Below are 10121 nucleotides of genomic sequence, written 5' to 3'. Positions count from 1 at the left end.
TGATTGTCTAAGATTCAAACATATTAACAAAGAATAATGCCTTCTTAGCTAGTTCACCTAAATGGACCTTTAGGTTGTAGGAAAAAGGGGGGGGGGGGGAATTCTGGTGAGTGTGTATAGACACACTCAAGTGGCAAGATTAAGGGGTTATGATCGTTTCCCGTAATTGTACGTCGGATCATATTAGGTTTTTACTTTCCTGCGGTACCGCAGGAAGTTCTGTTGAGACCATCTCATGTCTACCCTGAGTGGCCGGTTCTGAATTGGTACCAGTTCGAGCTTGACTGTTAATGATACATAGTATGGCCTATGTATTCAGTGTTTTATAATATAAAAAATGTTAATCTTTACTCCCCTGAAACCAGGGGGTGATGCGAATAAGACCCGACGTATTTGGGGATCATAACCCTCGTTCTCTTTAGAATTTAACCTGGAGGAACTTGAGCATCCATTGCTACCAATGGTGCACAGATTTGTCAGTTAAAACTAGCATGTCGGCATTCTGTAATCATGTCAGACCTCGTCATTCTAAGTGAACTGTGGCCGTTATTTCCACAATAGTTATTTGTTTGTTATGTTTTTGCCTAAAAATGGATTCTGTGATTAATACGGTTTATCGCTTTTATAAGATAAACCAATTTAATTAAAGAGAAATGATTATTGCCTCATTCGGATCCGGTTCTTGTTTCCCGCCAATCAACGTCACATGACTCGTCAACATTACATTGCACTAGCCAATCTTGTAGATATGTAAAAGTTTCAAAAACCCACCCACCTCCCCTTGCAATCTGCCATCTAATAACAATTCTTGTGTCTGCTGCTGTTTTATTTATCTTTTCAGAATGAACAGAACATGCCGGATCCATAACTTATTGGACAAAAAAGAGGAGACAATCAATCCGATGGATTTGCTAGCTGAATCATACGTTCGAGAACTATAATTATTATGTCAATGCTAATTTTCATGAATGGCTACCACCTTTATCTAAATATTTAGACACATTCAGTGTGAAAATGGAATTACCAATACCTGGTATTAGATCTTCGCCTAGATGCATTTAACTTTTGACTTTATTTGGATAAAAATCATGCAGCATTCATTTTAATAACTCGATTCTAATTGTTCATTGTTTTGTAATAAAATCATTCGTCACAGTCAAAAAGGATGTCGGGATCTGGCAAGATTAAGGGGTTATGATCGTTTCCCGTAATTGTACGTCGGATCATATTAGGTTTTTACTTTCCTGCGGTACCGCAGGAAGTTCTGTTGAGACCATCTCATGTCTACCCTGAGTGGCCGGTTCTGAATTGGTACCAGTTCGAGCTTGACTGTTAATGATACATAGTATGGCCTATGTATTCAGTGTTTTATAATATAAAAAATGTTAATCTTTACTCCCCTGAAACCAGGGGGTGATGCGAATAAGACCCGACGTATTTGGGGATCATAACCCTCGTTCTCTTTAGAATTTAACCTGGAGGAACTTGAGCATCCATTGCTACCAATGGTGCACAGATTTGTCAGTTAAAACTAGCATGTCGGCATTCTGTAATCGTGTCAGACCTCGTCATTCTAAGTGAACTGTGGCCGTTATTTCCACAATAGTTATTTGTTTGTTATGTTTTTGCCTAAAAATGGATTCTGTGATTAATACGGTTTATCGCTTTTATAAGATAAACCAATTTAATTAAAGAGAAATGATTATTGCCTCATTCGGATCCGGTTCTTGTTTCCCGCCAATCAACGTCACATGACTCGTCAACATTACATTGCACTAGCCAATCTTGTAGATATGTAAAAGTTTCAAAAACCCACCCACCTCCCCTTGCAATCTGCCATCTAATAACAATTCTTGTGTCTGCTGCTGTTTTATTTATCTTTTCAGAATGAACAGAACATGCCGGATCCATAACTTATTGGACAAAAAAGAGGAGACAATCAATCCGATGGATTTGCTAGCTGAATCATACGTTCGAGAACTATAATTATTATGTCAATGCTAATTTTCATGAATGGCTACCACCTTTATCTAAATATTTAGACACATTCAGTGTGAAAATGGAATTACCAATACCTGGTATTAGATCTTCGCCTAGATGCATTTAACTTTTGACTTTATTTGGATAAAAATCATGCAGCATTCATTTTAATAACTCGATTCTAATTGTTCATTGTTTTGTAATAAAATCATTCGTCACAGTCAAAAAGGATGTCGGGATCTGGCAAGATTAAGGGGTTATGATCGTTTCCCGTAATTGTACGTCGGATCATATTAGGTTTTTACTTTCCTGCGGTACCGCAGGAAGTTCTGTTGAGACCATCTCATGTCTACCCTGAGTGGCCGGTTCTGAATTGGTACCAGTTCGAGCTTGACTGTTAATGATACATAGTATGGCCTATGTATTCAGTGTTTTATAATATAAAAAATGTTAATCTTTACTCCCCTGAAACCAGGGGGTGATGCGAATAAGACCCGACGTATTTGGGGATCATAACCCTCGTTCTCTTTAGAATTTAACCTGGAGGAACTTGAGCATCCATTGCTACCAATGGTGCACAGATTTGTCAGTTAAAACTAGCATGTCGGCATTCTGTAATCATGTCAGACCTCGTCATTCTAAGTGAACTGTGGCCGTTATTTCCACAATAGTTATTTGTTTGTTATGTTTTTGCCTAAAAATGGATTCTGTGATTAAACACTTGGTTATACAAAACTTGTTATAAAGATGATACTATTTATCACATTAAACAAAGTCCCATCATAGTGAATACTAGTTTCATGATTTTTCATTCATGCTTTACATTTTCATATTGTCTATCAAATACTATTTTCGTATATATACAAGATTTGTAATCAGCAAGTAATCATATGAATTAAATCTTAAAGAAATCTAAAATTATCTTGATTACACCTATTTTTGGCAATGTAATCAATTACATTACAATTAATTGTAATCAGAAATGGCTTGATTACTGATTACAATTGGGTAACACTGCAAAATGTAATTGATAACAGCTGATAACGATTACTGATTACAATTACCCCATGCCTGTTGGACTTCAACTTCATCAAAAACTACCTTGACCAAAAACTTTAACCTGAAACTCCCACTTTCATTTTTCATGTTAAGTGGACTGTGAAATTGGGGTCAAAAGTCTAATTTGGCTTTAAAATTAGAAACATCATATCATAAGCAACAAGTGTTCTAAGTTTCAAATTGATTGGACTTCAGCTTCATCAAAAACTACCTTGACCAAAAACTTAAACCTGAAGCGGGACAGACGGAGGAACAGACGCACTGAAGTACGCACAGACGAGAAAACATTATGCCCCTCTACTATCGTAGGTGGGGCTAGAAATATCAAAAATATAGTACTTTAATTATAATATGGGTCTGTCGTCGTCATCTAGACCTGTATTTGTGTTTGGTGTACTTTAGCTAGAATCTATTATATTCACGGAAAGTTTAACACACGTATTCCAATATAAAAAAAGATGTGGTATGATTGCCAATGAGACAGCTATCCACAAAAGACCAAAATGACACAAACATTAACAACTATAGGTCACCGTCCAAGTCTTGATTGCAATTAATGAAATATTTTCAAATACAACATGGACTATAAAAAACTTGTCAATGTCAAGTTAATGTGTGACATTTTTCTTTTCTTTCATATGATTTATGTACACTTTTAGAAAGTAAGTTATCTTGGTATAATAACACTTAATGATTGTGTTGTTCAGTATAATTAAACACTTAATGACTGGTTGTGTGGGTAATAGCAAGTTTGTTGTCCCTTTGCATACCAACTTTTGCCCTGGGCTTTCACCTAAAGCAATAGTTAGTATCTCAGGGACAACAAACTTGCTATTACCCTCACACCCAGTCAATAGGTGTATAATAGTTTGCAATTTACATTTATTTTTGGCAACAAGAGGGCAATACATAATCAGCAATTAAATCAAGAGGCTCTCAAGAGCCTGAATCGCTCACTTGTAATTCTTTGCTTGAATCTTTAATCAATGATTAATTTCACATTTCAATATATATTAATGAATGGCTTAAATCTTCCATTGAAATTTCTTTGTATCTGTCATATTTTCTTCAAAATAAAAGAAATGTATTTTACCCTATGTTCCATTTTAGCCATAGTGGTCATGTTTCTTGACATACAAAAAAATATATATATAAAATTTGTACTATATTACTCTGAATTCATTCAGAATGTTCAGCCCAAGTTTGGCTGAAATTGATTCAGCAGTATCAAAGGAGAAGATTATTTAAAGTAAGCAAACTAAAATGAACAAATTGTGAAAAAAGGATTTTAAAGAGCAATAACTCCTCAAGGGGACAATTGACAATTTTGGTCATACAAACTTATTTGTAGATATCACTTTGCTGAACAATTTTGCAGTTTACAGTTTATCTTTATCATTTTTATAATATTCAAGATAATAACCAAAATCTGCAAAATTTCCTTAAAATTACCAATTAAGTGACAGCAATCAAACAATGGGTTGTGAGATTCATCAGAAAATTTAAGGCCTGACAGAGCTTGGCCTATTAAACATTGTAACCTCTCATCAGATTATCTCTAAATGCTTTGGTTTTTGAGATAAAAGCCAAAGATTGCATTTCACCTCATCATTCTATTTTTAGCCATGGCAGCCATGTTTTTTTTTATGAAAAAGTAAATAAAACACAAACTTTTTTTTTGCCCTTACCTCTTATGTTCCAAGGTACTGTTGACTGGTCCAAAATTGATGTTCTTAACTCTTTACATTCATCAATCATATTTGGGCCACCAAGTCTTCCTACAGCCTGTAAATAATCAAATGGTCAGTTACATGTGACATCTTTCAAACATGCTATTTCAATTGATTACATGTACTATCATAACACATTACATACATAAAGTCTTTATCCTACTTTACACAACTAATTTTCTAATTTTGCACTCAACTAAACCTCATACCTTTATGTATACATGATTGCACAGGCTGAAGTGACATGCCAGCTGATTTTATGGTGTACTTAAGGGGGCTCACGGGTATGAATCAATTTTTTTTATTTAATATAAGATTTTGCTATATTTTTCTATAAATGAACTTTATCATATACTTAATAGAAAAATAAAATAAAACTAGAGGCTCTAAAGAGCCTGACACTGTCACTCACCTTGGTCTATGTGCATATTAAACAAAGGACACAGATGGATGCATGACAAAATTGTGTTTTGGTGATGGTGGTGTGTTTGTAGATCTTTCTTTACTAAACATTCTTGATACTTACAATTTTCTCTATCCATATAGACTAATGGCCCTTTAGATACAGAGGAAAATATTTTGTAAACATTTTCTAAAATTTACCAAATACATGAAAATTGTTAAAAATTGACTATAAAGGGCAATAACTCCCACTAGTAACCCGAATTTAGCTTGAACGGACAAAAACGTGTTAACGCTATTTAAATGAGATTAATTGTTATTTGATAAAGATTGACAAAAATTAAAAAATATTTTTAATTCATTTCAATTCATTTCAATTTATTTTTAAGCCAGTCAAATAGATTTCTTTGCGGTGAATCAATTGAAATCAAGTTACTTGGGACAACATCCCTAATGCGCCTTGAAATGAGGAACTCAAAAGTCACGTGTAAAGAAAAAATCTCTGTGTAGTGATATTGGACATGTTTCTATTTTTAACAAATGACTGAACTTAATTATTTGTGGTGATTAGGAAAGTAGAGGAACATAGAATAAATGTGTAAAAACTATGGAGCTATTGAATGTGTTCAAAGTATTAAATTTTCAAAGAACTTATTGTGTTAAAAAGGGGATATTTTACCACAAGGAGCCGCATCACAAAAGGATGTTCGGGGTTTGCTAATTTACGGAAAAAGTAATCTCACTTCGTACCCCGAAAATTTAACCACATATGTGAAAATGTCACAGCTTCGAAACGAGCTATCATACATATCCAAGTTTACGATATGGACTGAGCTACAGGGAAAAACGTTACCATTACCGCCTATGGAAAAACAATTAAAGATATTGAGCCAATTTACAAAAGATAAATCAGAAGTTTCCAGAGTTATCTATGGATGATTTCACCTTGTACACCCGGGAAAATTGTGAAAATGATGGTAAGTATTTTTTTATTTATACCTAGATATCCCAGATGATTTCAGATAACCATTAAAGATAAATACCAGCAGATACTCAATGAAATTTTCGCTTTTAGAAAGCATTACAGGCACGGGGCTAAACACTTTTTTTAGGCACAATTCTAACTTTGTTTACACCCCCGAGAGATCCGAAAGGAATTTGTTTATGAATTGAAAAAGGCATGAACTAACATAATAGTTTTATCTGTAAGTAAACATGACACAATACAGTCTTTGTTATGTAATTATCACTCCGGTTTACAGGAATAACTGATAATCAAGGGAGATAACACACTCCATACGAGTAAAGTGAAATACATCATCATCATGTGCTTTTATCCAATAATTTGACCCATGGTCAGTCAGTAGATATCATATGCAGTTGATAAACAGACAAACATGTACATGTATGTATTAAAGGAAATTATGAATTATTATTTGTAATGCACACTAGCAAATCACAAGATATTGTCTTTTCTCAGTGAAAAAGGGGGAGGGTCAACAAACCTTTCGAAAACAATATTGCTGCACCTTTTCAACTATTAAGCTAGTTAGCTACCACTCGTTGCTTCTAATATAAAAGATTTAAATGAAGGTTGATAAGCCACAAGGGAGAAGCATTTTTCTTTCTTTGCGATAAAACGTTCAAGAATTTGATTTTTGCTCTCTCAATAATACTTATGTATTTAAACCAAATAATAACACAGCCTGAGTATTTTTTTTGTCTTATTTCAGTTCCAGACATATCATTACTTTTTAACCTGAGATGACAAACTAGAGGTTTTAAAAGGTCCTGAATAACTGGTAAGCATTTTGTTTTATTTAGCAAGCTCTAAATTGTTTATTTATGGTATTTATGCAATTCAAATTACAGTCGGTATGTTAAAAATATACTGATATGAAAACTGTTGCTATGGTCTTGGCATTAAATGAAAATGCTTGGTTACTGATCTTTTCGACTCCATATTTCAAGTTAAACCTTGCGGCAACTGTTCCTCATGTAACACTGCAAACTATAATAAGCATTATTATGATATGTTGTTATTTAATGACGCAATATTACGTGTGATGTCACAATGTTTCCTTTAAAACCTCATGCCGATATCTCACTGATAAAAGATTTTCACTGAAATACATGTAAAAAACATTTTTTCTCAAATACAATTATGTGAAAGAACAAGTTTTGAAAATGTGCACTTCATTGCACTCTAATTATATGATTCAAATGACTTTTACAGTAGTTTATAGTGGTTTCTACAGTATAAAATACCAGGTTTCCACTGGCTAGAATAATTAAGTATTTTGGTGTTTTTTTTTATGAAATCTTCATTTTTGCATAATTTCTCTGTCAAAATGCACTTTTAGGAACCAGAAAATTTTATTGAATGCTTTAACAGGGTCTGTGTGTTGTAATTTAAGGTTACATTCAGATGTGTTGTCCTTCTTTTGACTAGTGAAGGTATACTGTAAGAAATTAATTATGCATACACTTTGTATTCAAAATAAATAAATATAGCGATAAAAGTGTCATTGCCTTATAGTGCTGAAACAACTTTATTTTTTTTTCAGAAATGGACAAAAATACACAGATTTATTCAGAATGTCATACCGATGAAGATCACATAAACATATTTGGAAAAATCAGAACTATGGATTGCAATATGGGACAACATCCCTAATGCGCCTTGAAATGAGGAACCCCTAATGCGCCTTGAAATGAGGAACTCAAAAGTCACGTGTAAAGAAAAAATCTCTGTGTAGTGATATTGGACATGTTTCTATTTTTAACAAATGACTGAACTTAATTATTTGTGGTGATTAGGAAAGTAGAGGAACATAGAATAAATGTGTAAAAACTATGGAGCTATTGAATGTGTTCAAAGTATTAAATTTTCAAAGAACTTATTGTGTTAAAAAGGGGATATTTTACCACAAGGAGCCGCATCACAAAAGGATGTTCGGGGTTTGCTAATTTACGGAAAAAGTAATCTCACTTCGTACCCCGAAAATTTAACCACATATGTGAAAATGTCACAGCTTCGAAACGAGCTATCATACATATCCAAGTTTACGATATGGACTGAGCTACAGGGAAAAACGTTACCATTACCGCCTATGGAAAAACAATTAAAGATATTGAGCCAATTTACAAAAGATAAATCAGAAGTTTCCAGAGTTATCTATGGATGATTTCACCTTGTACACCCGGGAAAATTGTGAAAATGATGGTAAGTATTTTTTTATTTATACCTAGATATCCCAGATGATTTCAGATAACCATTATAGATAAATACCAGCAGATACTCAATGAAATTTTCGCTTTTAGAAAGCATTACAGGCACGGGGCTGAACACTTTTTTTAGGCACAATTCTAACTTTGTTTACACCCCCGAGAGATCCGAAAGGAATTTGTTTATGAATTGAAAAAGGCATGAACTAACATAATAGTTTTATCTGTAAGTAAACATGACACAATACAGTCTTTGTTATGTAATTATCACTCCGGTTTACAGGAATAACTGATAATCAAGGGAGATAACACACTCCATACGAGTAAAGTGAAATACATCATCATCATGTGCTTTTATCCAATAATTTGACCCATGGTCAGTCAGTAGATATCATATGCAGTTGATAAACAGACAAACATGTACATGTATGTATTAAAGGAAATTATGAATTATTATTTGTAATGCACACTAGCAAATCACAAGATATTGTCTTTTCTCAGTGAAAAAGGGGGAGGGTCAACAAACCTTTCGAAAACAATATTGCTGCACCTTTTCAACTATTAAGCTAGTTAGCTACCACTCGTTGCTTCTAATATAAAAGATTTAAATGAAGGTTGATAAGCCACAAGGGAGAAACATTTTTCTTTCTTTGCGATAAAACGTTCAAGAATTTGATTTTTGCTCTCTCAATAATACTTATGTATTTAAACCAAATAATAACACAGCCTGAGTAATTTTTTTGTCTTATTTCAGTTCCAGACATATCATTACTTTTTAACCTGAGATGACAAACTAGAGGTTTTAAAAGGTCCTGAATAACTGGTAAGCATTTCGTTTTATTTAGCAAGCTCTAAATTGTTTATTTATGGTATTTATGCAATTCAAATTACAGTCGGTATGTTAAAAATATACTGATATGAAAACTGTTGCTATGGTCTTGGCATTAAATGAAAATGCTTGGTTACTGATCTTTTCGACTCCATATTTCAAGTTAAACCTTGCGGCAACTGTTCCTCATGTAACACTGCAAACTATAATAAGCATTATTATGATATGTTGTTATTTAATGACGCCATATTACGTGTGATGTCACAATGTTTCCTTTAAAACCTCATGCCGATATCTCACTGATAAAAGATTTTCACTGAAATACATGTAAAAAACATTTTTTCTCAAATACAATTATGTGAAAGAACAAGTTTTGAAAATGTGCACTTCATTGCACTCTAATTATATGATTCAAATGACTTTTACAGTAGTTTATAGTGGTTTCTACAGTATAAAATACCAGGTTTCCACTGGCTAGAATAATTAAGTATTTTGGTGTTGTTTTTTTATGAAATCTTCATTTTTGCATAATTTCTCTGTCAAAATGCACTTTTAGGAACCAGAAAATTTTATTGAATGCTTTAACAGGGTCTGTGTGTTGTAATTTAAGGTTACATTCAGATGTGTTGTCCTTCTTTTGACTAGTGAAGGTATACTGTAAGAAATTAATTATGCATACACTTTGTATTCAAAATAAATAAATATAGCGATAAAAGTGTCATTGCCTTATAGTGCTGAAACAACTTTATTTTTTTTTCAGAAATGGACAAAAATACACAGATTTATTCAGAATGTCATACCGATGAAGATCACATAAACATATTTGGAAAAATCAGAACTATGGATTGCAATATGGGACAACATCCCTAATGCGCCTTGAAATGAGGAACCCC

At 33.3% G+C, this 10121-nt stretch overlaps 2 long non-coding RNA genes across 2 annotated transcripts; both read left to right on the top strand.

The window, feature by feature from the left end:
- The first annotated feature begins 5614 nt into the window (after nucleotides 1–5614).
- Nucleotides 5615–7864, top strand: LOC134687274 (uncharacterized). The gene is made up of 3 exons (XR_010101751.1): nucleotides 5615–6148; nucleotides 6905–6973; nucleotides 7739–7864. It is a non-coding gene; the product is annotated as an uncharacterized LOC134687274 (long non-coding RNA).
- A 10-nt stretch (nucleotides 7865–7874) lies between these two features.
- Nucleotides 7875–10114, top strand: LOC134687275 (uncharacterized). Its single transcript, XR_010101752.1, has 3 exons — nucleotides 7875–8397; nucleotides 9154–9222; nucleotides 9989–10114. It is a non-coding gene; the product is annotated as an uncharacterized LOC134687275 (long non-coding RNA).
- The last annotated feature ends 7 nt before the right edge of the window (nucleotides 10115–10121 follow it).

The sequence above is a fragment of the Mytilus trossulus genome, chromosome 10, assembly GCF_036588685.1.
Source record: "Mytilus trossulus isolate FHL-02 chromosome 10, PNRI_Mtr1.1.1.hap1, whole genome shotgun sequence".
Classification (NCBI taxonomy): Eukaryota; Metazoa; Mollusca; class Bivalvia; order Mytilida; family Mytilidae; genus Mytilus; species Mytilus trossulus.
The sequence above is the reverse complement of the archived record's forward strand: the minus strand, read 5'-3'. Positions and strand labels throughout refer to the sequence as shown.